Source organism: Cupressus sempervirens, chromosome 10, assembly GCF_028749045.1.
Source record: "Cupressus sempervirens isolate cs-2001-9-10 chromosome 10, ASM2874904v1, whole genome shotgun sequence".
NCBI lineage: Eukaryota > Viridiplantae > Streptophyta > Pinopsida > Cupressales > Cupressaceae > Cupressus > Cupressus sempervirens.
This window is the reverse complement of record NC_143127.1, coordinates 949021231-949040947: the sequence shown is the minus strand read 5'-3', so window position 1 is coordinate 949040947 and position 19717 is coordinate 949021231.

The window sequence follows — 19717 nt, the reverse complement described above, 5'->3', positions numbered from 1 at the left end:
TTCAGGTGGACCATCCTTTTGCTTAATGGGGATTGGATTTCATAGGCCCTATCAATCCTTCTTCTAGTTCTAGTCATAAATGGATTTTACGTACTACAGATTACTTCACTAGATGGACAGAGGTAGTTGCATTGAAGGATGCCACAGAATCTTTAGTTGTTGAGTTCCTTGACAGAATTATGATCAGGTTTGGTGCCCCTTCAACCATCATTTCAGATAATGAAAAATCTTTTGTAGGAGCTCAGATTTATGCATGGGAATTTGACCATAATATCTACTTGAACACATCCTCAAACTACTATCCTCAAAGCAATGGTTTGGCTAAATCATCTAACAAAAACCTATTTAGGATTATGAAAAGAACTATAGAGGATAACCAAAGGTGTTGGCATCAAAAGTTGAGTACTGCACTATGGACTAACAGAATAACACCTAAGAGGTCAATAGGAAATTCACCATTTATGTTGGTATATGGTAGAGAAGCAAGGCTTTCAATTTCATTAGATTTCCCATCCCTAGAACTAGCTCATCGGCTGGAGCTAATTGAAGATGATGCCATGACAGTAAGAATGGCAGAGCTGATGGAGCTGAAAGAAAAAAGAAGTTAGGCCATGCAAACCCTAGAAATACATCAACAATAGGTGAAAAGGAGCTTTTACAAGAAGGATAGGCTTAGAACCTTAAGAGAGGGTGATTTAGTTTTGAAATGGGATGCAGACAAGGCAAAACTAGGGAGACACTCAAAATTTGATGCACTGTGGTGTGGTCCCTATCTGATTGTCAATTGCAAGCACTCCAATGCTTTTCAATTAAGTAAGCCTGGTGGTGAAATTTTGCCTATCTTAGTCAATGGGATCTATCTCAAACCATGTTTCTAAAAGGGTTTGAGGTTTCATGTACAAAGGTAGCTTAGTTTTCTTTCTATTGGTTTCCTGCTTTCCAAGAAGTGCACGAGCACAAGTTTCTCTTTGTGAGATAGCCAATTTTTTTGAAGTTTTGAAGGTTGCTAAATCTAGTTGTGGAGGGACAATTTTCAGGGTTTTATACTACACTGATCCAAATCTTTTATGACTCTATAGCCCAATGGATGCATAAGGTCACTGGTCACACACATAGTTGGCTTGTGTCCCCTCTGAGTCACCAGAAATGTTACCTATTTTTGCCCCTCGCCAAAATTTGAATTCAAATACTTTACCCACCCAATGGCCACTTCCCATCTTTAATATTATTTTAATGCCTAGGAAATACAAAAAATAAAATGATTAAAACTTTATTGTATTTCTTTTCTCTCCTATTTTGTTTCTACTAGCCTACAACTTTCCCCATCATTGGATCTTGTTAAGATCTATGGATGTCCCATACTCACTATGAAAATTTGCAAGGTTGTTTCCCATAGTGAGATAGCAACCATCAAAATTTTTCTATAGTACTAAAGATGAAGTCCGGCACCAATTTTTGATAAACCGTCGGTGCTCGCTATATTGCTACCGGGAAGTTTGTGATTTTTACCGATAGCGAGGTAGTGACATGCCTAAAAATGAAAAACATGATAAGATCAAGAAAAAATGATGTCATTGGAAATTAAATAATATATATGTGTGCCAACATGTTAAGCCAACTCAGCGACAGTAGTATCTTGAACCCACGCCCCTTTCATAAAATACATGAGGAGTTCTAATCGTCAGATCAAGCTTGGAATCAATGATCCTCGCTATCTCGCTATAGAAGGTTGCATGTTGTTTACTCTATCTGTCATAGTGAGTATGGGACCCACCACTCTTCTAAATACTTTGTGCAGTCAGATCAAGCTTGGAATCAATGATCCTCGCTATCTCGCTATGGTGAGTTGCACAAGGATTACGAATAGTGACATAGCGACAAGGGACCCACCATATTTCTCTTAAGTAATGTATCAATGTCTTCCATATGATCAATGCGAATCTATGATGGTCATTATCTCTCTATGGTAAGGTGCTCACTTTTTATGTATAGCGAGATAGTGATTCAATGACACGTGTCCTTGCAAACCTAGGGAGATGCAATTAGCATTGGTGGTGAAGACTCATAGTTATGTGACATTTTAGTTAGGGAGTTTCAAGGTGGCTCACTTAGTTAGTCAACCATGTGGAGACCTTGCAAGGTGGAGAAAAAATAAAAGGTTATTGGCCCATGTGACCCATTCTGGTTGCAGTATTCTATTGACTATTGTTTTTTACTGATTCATGAGCTAGAAATGAAGGAGATCAAATTTTCCTACGTGATCTGATCCCTGTGATCAATGCCAACCACTCTTAAATGAATATTGAACTCAATGAACAAAGGAGAATGATCTACCACCCTAGTTTATCCATCTACTTGGTCAGAATGGTTTAATGGCGTCATTCCTATCAGGGCCCTATTTCAAAAAATATCAAGTTTCATTATATCTAAATCTGTACCCAGATCAAATTTTCTTCGAATCCTTATCAAGACTTAATGGAAATGGTTGTGGAGTAACTTCTGTTAGAAAATATCTCAGTTATGCCTGAACTATAAAGGCAATTTTTGTAGATTTTGTTCTGGTCAACTCTTCTCTAACTTCTCTGATATTACTCTACAATTTCACTGTAAATTCCCTCTGCCTCTTAACTGTATGACATTCTACCTTATCTCCTGCAGCCATTGATGTAAAGTGCAAGAACTATTTGCCTCTCATTGGTGTATTGTAGAGATCTGCAATCTTGCATGATTGTATCTCTTTTGTCCTATGAACGCTATATATGTGAATCCTCTCTTTCCTCATGTCATTCATTTCAATTTTCTGATTTGCATGTGATTGTTGGATTAAAGCAAGTCTAGATGTGTATATCTTTTGGTGTCATGATGGTTCAATAGTGCATGTATGGGCAGAGATTGGTTTGAACACTCTATTTTGGTGCATCACCCCCTTAGGTTAGAGTAGGTAGATTTGCTTTCATCCATTCCTTCTCCCTTTTCCTCTCCAAAAGTAGTTAGGTGCACCCTGATAGTAAAGGAAGTTAGCCTTCTCCACAAACTCAACCTCACAGTTCAAGTCCCACAGCTTGGAGGTTATTTCCATGTTTCACAAGGTTGTCCTTAGGTAAAAACTTTGGACAAGGGTGCAAACCTTTGTGACAACAGGGGTTAAGAGGCAAGTGGCTTAACTTTGATTGCATGGGTTAGTTAGGTGGCTAAATGAGGTTAGTGTGGATGAATGGGTTGGATTAGGGGTGAAGATAGGTTTTAGGGATGGTTTAGGGGTTTAGGTTGATTTATTGAATGATTTATTTAATAAAATGTGGGTTGAGAAATCAAATCAAATAGATTTTTGCATTTATTTAATTTAATAGAGGAATAAGGATTTAACTGATAAATTGACTTTGGGTTATCATTTGATTTTATCAATTGGACTATAGTTAATTAAATAAATTAAGTAAATAGGGGATGATGATTAATTAATTAAATAATAAATATTTAATCAATAATGTCTTAGAATATAACTAAATAAGATTACCTAATGGTGTAATTAGATTTAGGTGTCTACAGTTGTGAATTTCTCATCAAATGTCTTCACCAATTCCTTGATCTTTGACTACAAGTCTGGACTAACTATAGTTGTAGTAACTATCTTCTGCATCCACTTGAAGACTCTAGTTAGAGTCTTCTCCAAAGACTTCATAGATTTATTCTTCTCAAAAAAATTTCTTAATGAGCTCATCAATCCATTCTGATCATCATCATCATCATCAGATAATGTTGACAATACTTTAACTATTGATGATGGGCTAGCTGGCAGCATTGCAATAGGTATAATTGATGAGGCTACATAAGGCATGTCATCCTCATGCTAAAACACTACCTTCCCAATGTCTAACTCCACATGTTTCAGATTGGGCAAGAATGTTGATTCTTGCATTACAATCTTCCACTTCTACTTAAGTTCAAAAACTTCTTTTGTTTTCTTCCTTTTTCTTCCTCTTGCTTCTTCCTTCTTTCTTCTTCTTCTTCTTCATCATCAGACCTTCAATAAGATGTGATATTGCCAACAATGGATGTTTCATACCCTGCAAACAGGTTCTCCTTCGTATCCACTATTATATGTGTACCACTTGCATAGATTTAGTACCCATAACTATGTGCGGTGGTCAAAGTACCTATTGTGTCTCCTCAACTTCTTCCTCATTATTGGAAGGTGTACTTGCTTGCACATACACTAGGCTCTCAGGTTTAGATTGTGAACTCTTCTTTGCTACTATAGGTACTAAGGTCATGTATTTCACAATGGCCTCCTCTATTTCCTTCCTTACATCTTCATAATTGCCTCCCATCAAAAGAATTGCTCTTCTTTTGTTCCTCAGCAAGGGCTCAATACCCTTCAAAATTCTATCCAAGTCCTTCTTAGAGCTCACTTCACATAATTTATTGATCACTATTTCCCTCAACTTGGTGTCTTCCTTTGTCACTCTTTTCTTTCTATTCAATAAACTATTATATAGATCCTTTGGAATCTTATTCTAAATGTTATCAAATCTCTTATTTCTCAAAATTATATTCCTCAATTTGGCATTTTCTAGTTGCCTTCTATCTATATTATTGTACAAACTATAATACTTATTTAACTATACAAAATTGTCTTCATTAATGATTTTCATGTTAAGGTTTCCTACCTTTGGCTTCCATTCTTTCTTTCCTACTAGTGTCCTACCTTCTTGCATTTCTTTCTCCACTATTTATCCTTAGTTTCATCCTTAGAATCCTCTGAATCACTAACCTATAGAGTTTTTCTTCTTTTTCCTAGTCCACTTGTGGTCTAATTAACCCTTTTCTTGGTGGATGATGTAGGTTCTTGCTTCACCTTCACCAACATCTCTGACTTTATCTGTATAGTAGGTGTTTCAACCTTTGGTCACCTATGTGCTCTCACTAGTTGCACTTGCACAACTGCTACATAAGGTGCCTTTGCACTTGGTTCAACAATATTTAGACCTATAGAAGGTGCTGCAACAACAATAGGTGTTATTTCTATTATCTTGGATTTCCCACTTTCCTTCATTTCAAGTACAATTCCTTTGACTTCATTGAATTCTTCTCAAGTCATGCTCGACTCTTTAAAGATGGAGTCTATCACTTTCTCCACTTTCTTCTTACTTTATTTGTTGGGAAGTTCATAATGAATTTCTCTCACATTCTCATGATAGGAACCCCATCTAGTGCATTCAACATCCCTTTCTAATTGGAGTATGATCTTCACATACCCTTCAATGAGTTCTACACTCTTTTCATAACCCATCAGCTCAATAAATGTTACCCTTGGTTCAACTACCTCTATGCAAATGTTATCTATTTCCACCATGAAACATAAATCATCTTTATAATTATTTAACATGGAAGGAGGTATCATGTACCTTTTCTTCATTTTAGTCTGGAAATGCTTCATCATTCTATCTATGTCACTATCTTTGACATTTTCCAATTTATCTCTGTAACACTGAGTTGCCATCTTCATTGTGCACTCATTACCTTCCCACTTTGTCATCCCTGGGAACTTCCCTGATGCATAGAAAAGAAATGTGTTAGTAAATATTCAAATCTAAAGACTACATTCTTGGTCATCTTCAGTTTTGCAATGTTGTCCAGTAACTATAATATGATTATCTCACATAAATTCACTTTCCTTCCCTTAGCTGTAATTACATAAGTTGCATGTAAGAATCTAGTAGGCATTGAGTTAACCCTTGAACCATGGTTAAACTTGTATCCTAAAATCTTACTCAATAACTTTTCTCCTTTGTCATGAATTGTATTAACCTTCATGTTTCTTCCATCAAATCTAGTATTTAGGTTTGTTTCAACCATCTTCCTTACATTATTTTCACTTATAGGGTTGCATTCCTCATTACTTAGTCTTGTGATCTTGTAAATTAGGTATTATCAATTGTTACATGTGCATCTCCTAACCAAAAAAATTCATCATGAACCCTACTCAGAATGATTCTGGTCCAGTCATGATTATCAAATTTACTATAAAACATATACTTCACTAGGTTCAACTCATTCAGATGTATGTACTCAAATTTCAAAGTTAGGTCATTATTACACATGACTCCTAAGTCCTTGTGTATATCTTCATCTCCTATACTCTCAATCTTGTAGTGGATATAACTTCTAATATCTTCTACTTGAAGCACATTTTGTAGGACTTGCAAAAATGCACCTAATGGATCATCCATAAGAGAAATGAATGGATGTTTCTTGAATACATATCTTGCCCTTTCACTAACATCATAAGCTGACTATCTAACCATTGTATCTATAACTGTGTACACTAAAAACTTAATTTGAGCTTCGTAACATACCTTAAAAGTCACATTTAGGGTTTCTACAACTTTGCACTTCAAGAACTTCTTTTTGCACTTCAATTCATTGTCAAAATTCTCTTCAATTCTCTCTAGAAACTTCACATGATCAAATGGTACTCACAATCTTGTTTGAGATTCTTAAATCATTTCAAATCACACTAGGCATTTAATGTGTATCTACCACAAATTCAAAAACTATCTCTGTCTACAAGTAACCTTGTTTTCTTTCTCAAATCTTCTTGAGATCATATCTTTGCTTGCACACTCAATCATAGGTTCCTTTCTATATCTTCTACCTTATGTTAACTATGTAACTTCTAATTGTTTCTCTGTCATTAGTTCTGACCGACTAATGCTCTGTATTTGCTAGAACTACTCAATTCAGATAGAATGAGTCACAAATAATTGGTGACTTCAATTTCTCATTAGGTGCATACTATTCCTTCAAAAATGTATAAGAAATTTTTGGATCCTTCACTTTCACAAATTCTTCCTTGAATTCATCAACATGTTCCTTGATTGCTTCCTTCTAAATATTATCATTATTTATGTCACTTTTGTTATTGTTTCTTCTATAAATTGTATTCATGTTGAAGTTTCTTCTATCCATTCTACAATATCTTGCTATGTGTCCAAAGTTATTACATAACTAACATACAAGTGCATTCATTTTGGTTCTATTTTGACTATCAGGTGCTCTGTAATTCGTTGCAATGTGTCTAGGATTATTACACTTGTAACTTATAAAATGTTTATTTTCTCCATTAGATCTTCCTCCATCATTAGATCTTCTTTGTGATCTCCCTCTTTTATTTCCTGTAGGGTTAGTGTTTCTAAATATTCTACTATTTGCATTATTACCATCAAACTTAGGTTTCTTACAATCTATTGCTTTATGTCCATAACCATGACAATTATAACAATAGAAATTAGTAATAGGTTTGAAAGACTTACTTGTGAAATATCTTTTCATATGACCAACTTCATTACATATGAAACATCTACCTCTAAATTCATGTCTCACTTTCTTAGGTGGTTCATCTCTCTTAGGTTTTCATCTCTCTTAGGTTTATCAACTTTCTCTATTTTCTTAGGTTCATCTTGCTTGTTTCATTGACAAATCATCTAATTCAATCTATTTTGATACTATAGTAGTTGTGCTTAATTCTAGTTTACTCAGATTAGATTCTTTAGGGGATTCAACAATTGGATCTGGTTCTCTTCTAATTTTAACTTTCTTGGCTGATTTCTCTCCAATAAGATATCCAAGTCCTGTCTTATCATAAGAAGGTCTTTGGTGAAATATATGTTCATCAATCTTTATCACTACTTGTATAAAGCTTCTCTAAATATTGCTTTTATTGTGTCAATTCTCATTTCACAATGGTATTACATTTTTCTAATTTTGCATGCTCAATCTTAATAGAATCCAATTCAGATGTTACTTGACTTAACTGGGATCTAAGGTTTGCATTCTCATATTTAAGATCATGTTCACTCTTACTACCATCTTTCTTAAGACTCAACTTAAATTCCACAATTTGTAACTCATGTTTCAAAATCTCATTTTCTTTCATGAGATTTCCAAATTCATCATTTTCACTAGTCTACACATCGATTCCTTACTAGATTTTAGATCATCAATCTTGTCTTTCAATTTTCCAATGTAAACATTTGTATCTCCATACCTATCTTTCAAGTTATCTCTTTCTTCTGTAAGAAGGTTAATCTGTTCAAAAGATTCTTCAAGGTTTCTCTTTAACCATTCCATATCCATAGGGATTTTACTCAAGCTATTAAGTATATTCAAAGCTATGGTTTGATACTGATTGTTAGAAATAGATAATACTAAGAGGGGGGAGTGAATCAGTATTCTACAAACTTTTGCTCACAACTGAATATTGTTAATTGCTTTATAACTTAAATATGAAAGTAAACCAACAATGATGAACAATAAATATAACAATATACATAGAGAACTCTTAACACCATTATTTGTTAACTAGGGAAACCTTGGCCAAGGAAAAACCTCGGTGGGATGATACCCACAAGATGATTCACTAAACAAAAGGATCCTGTTAAGGATATTGACCTTGTTAGGAGTCTATGAAGTACATATAGTCTCTCAAGTCTTTTTTAGAGGACTAGGCCTTGTTAGAAGCCTTAACCTTGTTAGAAGTTTCTTCAACCCTATTAGGAGTTGGTTTATCAAATACAATGTATGGAAGAAGATCCCACTACCCTAACATGCAATTATACAATAAAGTTCTCCATAGAATAGATATGCATACAATACTTTCTTTTTTTGTAAGTTGCACTATCTTTGATCATACATCAAATCTTGCATCACATAAGGCTCATATATCTTTCAAGTTGTCAGTACAATAGTATGCATATCATATGTCTTCACATTTTCTTCACATTCTTTGCACAAGATAAGATCTCTACTTATAACGAATAAAAAAAAGATCTCTACTTATACTTCACAAATTTATAATTCTTTGCTCAGTCAAACTTCATGTCTTCACATGCTTGATAAATTATGGATTAATATCCACAAAGTTGGCTCATTGTGACTTAGTAATTATTTTTTTACCAAAATAATTCCTTAAGTCATACAACTCAATTCTCGACAATGCTCTGTTCTACTCTATCAAATACCTATACTAGTATTTCAACTGTAACTTACATCCTATTGTCCATACACATCTACGCACTTAACCATGTCATCATGATATTGTCAAAGCTATCCTCACCTGCATATAATATAATTCAAGGTGTGTCATCCATATACATCATATCCATCTCTATGTTGTCGGAAGTTATCTAACACTTAGACAATATTCTATTTGCAAATGCACAAATGAAATGTTGAATATATGTTGCCATAAATGACAACACTGAAGATATCTTACTGACCATATTGCCAATATTGCAATATATATAACTAGAAAGAGGATTAAGAGAGAAAGCTATCTCTAAAATGTGAACTCAAAATGGTAAAACTAATTGGCTATGTGATAAAGTCCTTGACATGTCTTAGGTTTAGAGTAGTAGTCAATCTGGTCTCAAGAGCCTCCAAGCATTCTCTAATCCACCATTCAAGGTAAAATTGATAATATTATGGCACTAGTATCAATGTCCTAGATGACTTTAGTGTTAGTAGTCCTAGTCCCACTAACGAAAAGTGCCAAATTAATTATGTTTGTGTCCTCTATATGCTCTTATGCCTCAAATATGGACCTACAACCTATCTCTAGCCTTGTATTTGCACACAAAGTGAGAATACAATGTTTGTGTTGTATAGGTCACTACTTAAGTCAAGACTTGGGTTTAGAATCAACCTAATAACAATGTTCACATGAAAAAATCTCACCTTTGAATTAAATACTTGAATTTAAATGATCATACTCTTGATTAATAATGCAAATTTCTCAGAATAACTCCTCCAAATGTTGATGCAACAACATGGCGTATTGTCACAAAATCATAATTGAAGATCACTTGGTGGAGCTTGAAAGATTGATTGATTAATGCCTTGTGGATCATATTAGCTCTTGAAAAAAACTTTTTCTTGAGAGGAACTTGAATATGTGTTGTGAATGTGGGATAAAATGAACTAAAGAAGATGCTTTATATAGGATCTCAAGGTGATTTTAAGCTGACCCAAATCAATCATATTTCAGTTCCAACAATAGATTTGAGGATCACAAGGTTTACATATAATCCACCCTTAAATTTAGTTGAAAAGGACATTTTTCTATTACATGCATCTTTTGTGCTTGTAGATTTAGTTTGACACTTTTTTACTCATATTTTGAGGACAGAAAGAAAACAAGGCCTAGTTATTAGATCCAAAATTCATATTGGTGTGGATGAAGTCAAAGTGGGGCATTAATTGAATTGAGCTAACACTGGGATAGGATCCATATAAGCTTAAAATGATATAAGATAAAGGGCACACTTAAAATAAGGATCCAAAGAGGAGTGTGTTAAGATTTAAAATAGGATAGGACTCACTTGATGTAAACATTAATTCAAATACAAAAGTGGTCCAAAATTTTCTTAAATGAGATGAAAGCTAAAATGAGTACTAGGAGACTGTGAAATTGGACTCATTAATTAAAGGAGTACAATATATGGCATTCTACTATTTTCAAACAATTTTGATTTCCTAATTATTATTTTAAAGTATTATAAAAATGAAAGCTTTTTAGGAACTAGTATGAAGCTTTTTTGTTGTTGTCTTGTGTGATATCCATAGAAAGACCAACTTGATTCATAATTTTTTCTCACCTTCTATCTTTGACGTACTTTGATTGATGGAAAGGGGAGATTTCATATTGGACAGTTGTATGGAAGTGAGGGGAGATCAAACTTTTCATATATTATGTAGGTGAGACTAAAGCTATATTATGGAGATTTGGGCTATAGCTTTGCAAATGAAGTTACAATTTTTGTAAGATAATCATGTTCCTAGAGATATAATTTTTCTAACAATTAATAGGTGTATTTGTCACAAACCGTCTTTGAAGTTCTTAGTATTTAGCTTGTTTTAGTGACTTTGATGACCTTTGACATGGTCAAATATTTTTATGGATATTGGTTAAGAAAATTAATTAAACTTAACACTTTTAATTTCAAATTTTGATGGGAATTATATGATGCATTGATGTTATGTTTAATGATGGTGATAATGGAATGCTATGTCATTTATGTTATATGATCATGATACTTATGATAAATGCTTCATTTTATAAGTTGAATAGTTGGAATGAATTATCAATAACTTTGAATATGAAAATGATGTTCAAGTATTGACCTAATTGATGTTTTGAGCATCTGGGTGGTTATAGGAGAGGTGAGAGAGTGGTTGAGGTAGAGGAGGCTAGCTCCTCGAAAGGGAGTGGTTGGATTATCTAACAACATACACATGCCACATAACCAACATCCTTGTCTGATTATTCATTTTAACTCTTTCTCTACCATGATTCAACTTGGGTTTTGTTCCTACCTCACTCCTTATGATGGAAATGAAAAATGATAAAAGAGCTAATAATTAATGCTACGTATGCTATATTTCATGTTTGATATATGATTTAATTGAATGGAATTAAATTCTTTTAGAACATACAGGAAATAAGATATATATGCTTTTAATTTATTTTATTTAAACAAAAATTAAATGAAAATTAATAAATATTCAAATAGAAAATGAATTGCAACATCTATGATAACTTCAATGCACATATTCCTTGGATTATGGCTAGAATGATAATGGCAGATCAGAGACTTCATTTGTTTCCCATTTGTGCCTACACCTGCTACTAGAGCTAATGAATGTATAGAAATGACTTATAGTGCCACATACCTTCGTGTTGCCAACACCTTGCTTTAGGGGATAGTTGTTTATTTTCTTATTTTAGTCTCATCTGTGCAGTAGATGAATCACTTGGTCAATTAAATTCCACTAGCCATAATTCAAGCCATGTGAATTTAGAGCCCTAACATGATTAAAATGGTAGAATTAAATAAAACCACTAACTTATGCTACTAGTTGGGTGAATACAACAACATTTGGGGACAATTCTGACATATTGTTATTGTTCCTGTAATGTAATTGTTTACCTTTCTTAACAATGGCATAAGAAAGTAGATCGCTTTTATATATCTGTGTATGAGAATTTTTAGAAAGCACAAGGTTAGTGGAATCATACTCTTTCTGTGTGTTTGAATTTCTCATTTGATGATTGCTTCCTTAAATCTTCTTTTTGCATATAATCAAAGGAGATTTGTTAGCCTTTTAGGGTTATTAGTGAATGAAAGTGTTATCCTCTTGTTTTAAATTAATATACTTCTACAATATTGGATGGAAATAGTTACAAGTAAGTTGTGTCTAAACTTTGAATTGTAAGAAGTGTTCCATATACATTTCTTATGAGGCTTTCTTGCAAGACTTTAATTATGTTTAAGAGATTGTGTTACATTGTAAATGTCTATTCATTTTAATATTTCTCTTTGAATTTTATTGCCTTTAAGTGCATAAGTTTCCTAATGGGATGTCAAATGTGGAATTTAAGTGAAGGGTGGAACTAAATAACCTATTATTTTCATTTTATTTGCCAATTTTTTGGTTTAAGTGCTTTGGCCAAAGTCACTCATGCATATGTGTAGATATGTTTGTTTTTATTTCTTCTCCCCACCACATCTTTGACTATGTTCTACATGTTAGGAATATGTTGCTATTGTAGTTAGTTTCACAATTGCACCAAACCTAGTAGATCCTCTCATTTTAAGTTGTTAGGTTTTTTCAGAAAGGTCAAGGAGTTCTTCATTTCAAGAAAGACCTAGGGGGAGCTAGCCATTCCATGGTTGGGAGGTAAAAGCACTTGGGCCACGCTTCTATCTCAAGATAGAAAATGGACAATGTCTAATGGATGGGGAGATAGGGACTTGCAGATGGACACTTGTCTGAGACATTTCATGTATAGGTTCTATTATATATTTGATTAGTGTACTCATTTGATGATGCACGTATGGGTGTACTTATGTGTACCATGTATCTTAATGTTATGATCTTAGACATTGGATTTATGAATTATTATTGTCAATTTCAATTTATGATTTATCTATCCAATAATTGATAATGTCCACATTGTCTTTAGAGTTTGATAATACTTAGATTTTGTGGGTTAGACTCTATTTTCCCAATGACAAAGGACCGGTCTTGCCAAAATTTAAGTTTATTAATAGTTGTAATTGGTGAAATTCTTTACTTTATTACCTACACCACATTAAATCAATTTCATTATTTCTATTTATCTTTTACATCTACCATTAACATCTATTCCTAATTCCTCCTTGAGAACTACTTGCAATCTCAAGAGTATCATTTAAGAAGACTACCAAAGTGAGTCTTGAATTAGTTATCGGTATACTTGCCTAGGTTTGAAGAGCCTAAATAGAAGAGGATTTGATCATCAATCCTAAATATTGGTCAAATCATGTTGAATTACCTAGCATTGAGAAAGAAAGCCTCATTGGTGTTCAACCAACATTTTGATGATCCAACAGACTTTATACTTTTAATTCTAAATTGATTTTCATGGTGACATTCATTTGAATATTTCTAAGTCTTTTAGAATAGGCCACTCATACTGAAGTGATAAGGTCTAGATGATCTTTCTTAAAAATCTCCTAGTAGGGTCACATTAATAATGTGTGTGTAACCTTTAACAAGGTTGGCTCCTAATAGAGCTCACTTCAAAAGAGTAAAAATTTTGGGTTGTCAATTCCCAGGTGGTTTTTCCCTTTATAGGGGTTCCACATTCAAATATTTGTCTCAAAATATCTGGATGTTGATTGTATTTCATTTTTATATCATGTTACAACTTGGCATATACATATGAAGTTTACTTTGATACTCAGCATATGAATTTAATAGTTTTACTGCAAAGATTGATTTGATAATACTGTAAAGTTTGATATGTTTACTGAGCTTGTGATAGGGAAGTTAAAGTTGTTAAGTTAGTGAAAAGTTTTTTAAGGACCTGTGGATAACTAATCCACCTCCCCATCCTTTCCCTTTAGGCCCCCCTAGTTATCTCATAAGAAAATCTTAAGAGGTCAAGCAAAAGAAGTGGTACTCAAGAATTTGGTTGATGCCTTGAACATTGTTAATGGGACAAGTCAAGGAGTTGATTCATTTATTCCACATAGAATGTTGATGACTATGATTTCTAGTAAGAGGTTGACACGTAGAAGACAAGTTCAAGCAATTTCTAAATTAATAAATGTAATTAGAATAATCATTCAAAGATATATTAGGAGGATAAATTTGTTAGACAAAAATATTGAAAAGAACTTGGTAAATATTTGTAGACTTCCTCAAAAAGACAAAATTCCTAAAGATATAGAAAGATGAGTTGTTGAATATTTGACCAACAATTGTAGTGTTTCTCTTAACAAAAGGGACATTAAAAAAATGAAATATGATGAGATTGGTCTAAAAAATTTACATCCAAAACATTTTTATGATACAATGCAAAGTGAATTATTTGATGCATTCAAGGAAGAATTAAAATAGGTCAAATAATGTTTGGTATGTTGTGCCCTTGCTTGTATGCATAAATAAAGTTTTTGAAACTTCTTGATGTCCAAATCATGTTGAGTTTCATCTATACATGCAATCATATAAAAATTTTATGTAAATACTTCATGAAAGTATGGTAATCCTAGGAAGTACAACATAATTTGTGAAGTCCACTCTATATGGTCAATCTGATGATTCAATTGAGTTCGACGCCCACTATATAAAAGGTGAATGCATTAATTATGGACATTTCTATAAATTTCCATTGAGAATTTAGAAAATTATGTTTGATCAACTATTTTGTGAAAATTAATTTGAATATGACCCATAGAAAACCAAGATAGGAGAGGATTCCAAAAAAATTGCATTGAAGGAGAGCGAATTGTCCTACTTTGAGTTTATGAACAAATTTTGAACTGTGATTTATCCACATATCTAACATTATCATTTTTCATGATGTCAAGATAATTATTTTGTGATTCCAAAAATTAAATTCCCCTTGATTGTATTCTTTTAATTATGTATTTCTCTGAGAACTATATTTTGTCCCCTAAATCAAAGCTTCAAGCTCAATATTATCATTCTGAGCAAGTTGAAATATTGTACAAGTGATCTATAAACATACTCAATTTGATTTGGGTGAGGTAAAAGGTGATCTAGATTAACACCTTATCATCAAGGAGGCTCATTTATATATCAATGATGCTAAGGTACATGATAGGAGCTATGTGACACTTTATTTTGTAATTTGTGACACATTATCTCCTTTAGATCCCTTTGGACATCTCCTTCACATTCCCTTTAGACATCTCCTTTAAGTATCTCCTAATTGAATCCCCTTAATTGACATCTCCTTAATTCATCCCCTTAATACATCTCCTTTAAACATCCCTTTAAGACATTCCCTAAAGACATATTCTTTACATCCCCTTAAGGCATCTCCTTTGCATCCCCTTTAGGCATCTCCTTTAAACACTTCCTTTAAGCATCCCTAAAAAAATCCCCTCAATACATTCTCTTAAGGGGCCCAAGTAGTCTTAATGCCTCATAATAGGTCCTTCTGGGTTGTAATGGGTACTATGTGGTCCTATGACACATTACGACCCCTTAAGATACATTAGCAGACCACTTAATATCTTAATGTATTTTAAGGGGTTCTAAGGTGTTCTAAAGGGTCCAAGTGGTCTTAATGCATCATAATAGGTCATAATGGGTCATAATGGGTTTTAATAGATTCTAAGTGGTCTGAAGACACACTAGGATCCCTTACAATACATTAGTCCCACTTAAGACCATAATGTATCTTAAAGGAACCTAATTTGTTAAAAGGGGTCCTAATAGGCCCTTATGTGTTGTAATAGGCTCTTATGTGTCATAATAGGTCATAATGCATCGTAACAAATCCTATGTGGTCCTAGGACACACTAGGACCTTTTACGATACACTAGTGCCACTTAAGACCCTTATGAGTCATAAGGAGGCCTAATTTATTAAAAGGGGTCCTAGTAGGGCATTGGGTGTCATATTAGGCCCTTGTGTGTCATAAAGGTCATAAGTGATCTTGGACTAATTAGGACCCCTTGCAATACATTAGTGCCATTTAAGATCCCAGCATGTCTTAAGGGGGCCTAAGGTGTTATGATGGGTCCAAGTGGTCTTAAAGTGTCAAATTAGATCCTAATGGGTCCTAGGACCATTTAACACCCTTATGATACATTAGGTCCACTTATGACACATTAGGACCCCTAATGATATATTAGTTCCCCTTGGGACACATTAGGATCTTAAGAGGTACTAATGTATCTTAAGGGATCCTAATGTGTTGTAATTGGTCATAATGGATCACAATGGGTCTTAAGTAGGATAAATTAGGACCCTTTACAATTCATTAAGATCACTTAAGACCTGAATGTGTCTTAAGGGGTCCTAAGGTGTTCTAAGGGGTCCAAGTGGTCTTAATATGTCATAATAGGTCCTAATGGGTCTTAATGGGTCCTAATTAGTTTTAGGACAGATTAGGAACCCTTAGAATACATTAGTATTGTATTGCTATGAAATTCATTGTTAAAGAACACAAATTAAACTAACCATTCAACAAAACAAAACAAAGAAATGTATGTGATCAGACAAAGAAATCTTGCAAAGGGAATGAAAATCAAAAAATAACACTCCAAATCCCTCTTGATGTTTGGATATGTCCAGGATGGAAGATGTGTGCTCAATTGTTCTTCAATCTTCAAGTGTTTGGATTGTGATAAAATATGGGGTGAGAAATGTGTTCAACAATGGAAGCATGGATGGATTTTGCCATTATATTGATATTTTGGTAGTTTGTGAGCTCTCAAAACAGCATTATAAGTTTTCATATGAAGGTGGATGGATTATGGGAGGGAAAGGATCCAATTTATAAGCCAAGGGGTAGTGAGATGAATGGCCAAGATGCAAAGATGGAGGTTTGATGAGGAAGGGTTGGGATGTGTAAGAATTTGGCACATGTCCACTAGATATGGGTTATCCTCCATTGAGCACAGGATTAAGTGTGATGATGTGAGGATAAGCCTACAATGGTGTAGTACGTAAATTAGTGGTGTAGACAACATGTGCTAAATGAGGAGTGTGGATAACTATGTTTTCAACATGACAACTTAGTGAGTGATGCATACTCTTCTGTTGTAGACACCATGTGCATAATTAGAGTTGTGTAACTCAATGAGAGTACACAAAATCCTAAGTGTCTCACCTTTAAAAAAAAAAAATGCAAACTAATTAAATAATGCATTAACCTAAGTAAACTTAAGTAAGTGTAATAAGTAAATACTTATTTACACCAACACCCCCCTTAAGTGAAACTTAGGGGAATTCCCTTAAGCTTACAAAATCTAGGATGAAATGCAGGATGGGTCCCAGCTACTAGGCCATGTTAGGTACCCATGTACATAATGATATGCAATCTCTCATAAAGTAGGGAAAGAGGGAAAACCTCATGGGAAAAACCCTCCCCCAAAAAGAGAGATAAATAGGGATGCATGGATGGATGGAGTAATCAAGACCCCCCCATTATGACATGCATCTGGTATATACATAAGAGAATGATGAGAAGAGGAAGAGAGATAGGATAGGCTCCCCCCCTAAAGAAGAAATCCAGTCAGTGACTACTTCAATGAAGAAGTTGATCCAAGGCTACAGAATGGTGTTCCTCCCCTTAGGAAGAAACAATACAAAGGGTACAAATGAGATGCTTCCACTGTGTGTGGAAAGAATCCCATGGATAAGTGATGTCTCTAAAACTTTCTCAACTGGCTAAAGAACCTACCCCAAAGAACTATTTGTCTCTGCAACTGATGAAGAAACCTGTTGCAACTGCTGATCATAAGTATTCATAATCACTTCAACCTGTGAGGATCGATCATATAGAGAATGAACAAGAGAGTCTAATGGAACCCTCATGACAACTAAAGAAGGTAATTCTACATCAAGAAGAAGAGGCAAATCATGAATACTATCCCCCAAATCTATCAGTGAACCTGTATCTGGAAGACTGGATGTACCCTATTATTCTGGACCTATCACTATGGCGATGTATGCATGTGGACTGAACTAATAAATTGACCTCTCACTACAACTATCAATAGAATCCCACGTGTTCGAATCTATTGAAGCACTATCATTGAATCACTATCAATATCCACATTGTATGATTTGCAAAGAGGACTAGAGGACAAGCTTGGTGAACTTTCCTCAAAATGTACATCCTTCTCCACAAATATCTGATGTGTCTCAAGATCTAGAAGTCTATATGCCTTCAAACCGTCTTCATAACCAATGAAGGTACAAGGTCGAGATGATTGTGCCTTGCATCCCCTAGAAGATATATTTTCCCATGCAGGACAACCAAAGACTCTGAAGTGTGTCACAATAGGTTTTCTACCGCACCATGCCTCAAAAGGAGTTTTTCCATCTAAGGCTGGATGAGGAGAATGATTAATAATGTGAGTGGCACTTGAGATTGCTTCAACTTCTAATGATGGATCTAGAGACTTGGCATGGATCATGCAACTTGCCATAGAATTAAGGGTGTAGATCCTCAAAGCTGCAACATCTGTCTTATGCGGATTGAATGTTGAAGGAGTCTAAAGATTAATTCCCTCATGTCTACAAAAGTCCCTAAGTCTTATGTTCACATCCATGTTTCCATTATCCATTCAGAGTACTTTGATGGCTTTCCTAGATTTTCATTCTACATGAGTCTTGAAGGCTAGAAATGTGTCCAACACTTCATTCTTACTATGTAGAAAGTAGACCCAAGTGAACCTTGAAAAGTCATCAACAAATGTAAGTATGTAGCGACCCTGGCTGAATGCAAAAGGACCTACTAGTACCATGTGAACAATCTAAAGAACACTTGTTGCTCTTGAAGACTTCCCTCTCTGTAACTTCCCTTCTGGATGCATATCCACTAAATCTATTGAACATTCACCCTTAGAAAAGTTGATTTGAGGTAGACCTTTGACCATTTTGTATGTGCAAAGTTGCTGAAGATAGCAATAGTCAAGATGACCAAATCACTCATGCCATAGTAGCATGTTTGAATTAGATTGTGATAACAAAGCCTTTGAAGGAGACTTGGGCACAAGATGAGAAAAATAGTATAACCTTTTGTTATGATCAACTTTCCCCACTGCAACCAAGGAATTGTCTTGAAGACTATGCACTTTTACTGAGTCTGGAAGGAACTCAACTCTATATCCATCTCTGAGGTGAGTGATTTGGTAGATTGATAGGAGATTTGAACTTAGGTTTGGAACATAGAGAACCTCTTGAAACTCTCCATTTTCCATCTCCATGTTTCCTTTTCCTTCAACTTCCATTTTGCTATCATTCCCCATGAAGATGTGCGGTATCTTTTAGTGATTCAATGAAGAAAAATCCTCCTCTAAAGAACCCATGTGATAAGAGGCACCTAAGTCAAATATCCATTCCTTTGAAGAGTTTGCATTAGCCATGAGTGCTTTCCCTTTGCCCTTCAAATCTGAAGATGACCCTTTCTCCTTATAAGCAGTAGGCAATGGAACATTATGTTTCTTGATGATGTTGGTCAACTCATCAATCTAATTAAGATAACACTCATGCTCTTCATGACCCAATTTCTTACAATAAGCACACTTCTTCTTCTCCTTATTGTTGTCCCCTTTCTTGTTGGAATTTGAGGACTTTCCTTGTTGATTGGATTGTGGTGTTGTCTTTTCTGCATCCTCTAATTTTTCTT